The sequence below is a fragment of the Sinocyclocheilus grahami genome, unplaced genomic scaffold (assembly GCF_001515645.1).
Source record: "Sinocyclocheilus grahami isolate Dianchi unplaced genomic scaffold, SAMN03320097.WGS_v1.1 scaffold335.1, whole genome shotgun sequence".
Taxonomy (NCBI): Eukaryota; Metazoa; Chordata; class Actinopteri; order Cypriniformes; family Cyprinidae; genus Sinocyclocheilus; species Sinocyclocheilus grahami.
The window spans coordinates 693,444-693,677 of NW_015505514.1; the positions used below are offsets into that span (position 1 = coordinate 693,444).

The 234-nt window shown below is 30.8% G+C and overlaps 1 protein-coding gene across 3 annotated transcripts in view; it reads right to left on the minus strand.

Moving 5' to 3' along the window:
* Positions 1-234, minus strand: part of LOC107602804 (membralin-like) — a 14,007-nt gene that overhangs the window by 11,921 nt on the left and 1,852 nt on the right. The window lies entirely within an intron of this gene.

A 234-nucleotide genomic window follows, 5' to 3' on the forward strand; every position in this document is an offset into this window, starting at 1 on the left:
CCACAACAAATTCCTTGTGTTTGCGCACACTTAAGTGGTGAATAAAGCTAATTCTGATTCTAATAAGAAAGCACCCCTACAACAACTTCTGAAATTGAACGGTAGTGTTTTACTCGAGCATTACAAAAAAATGAAAATGTTATTTTAACAGTGTAATCATTTTAACATGAGTTTAGGAACTGAATAATAAAAAGGAAAAATAAAACACTGCGTAGTATTTACTCTTTGAATTCA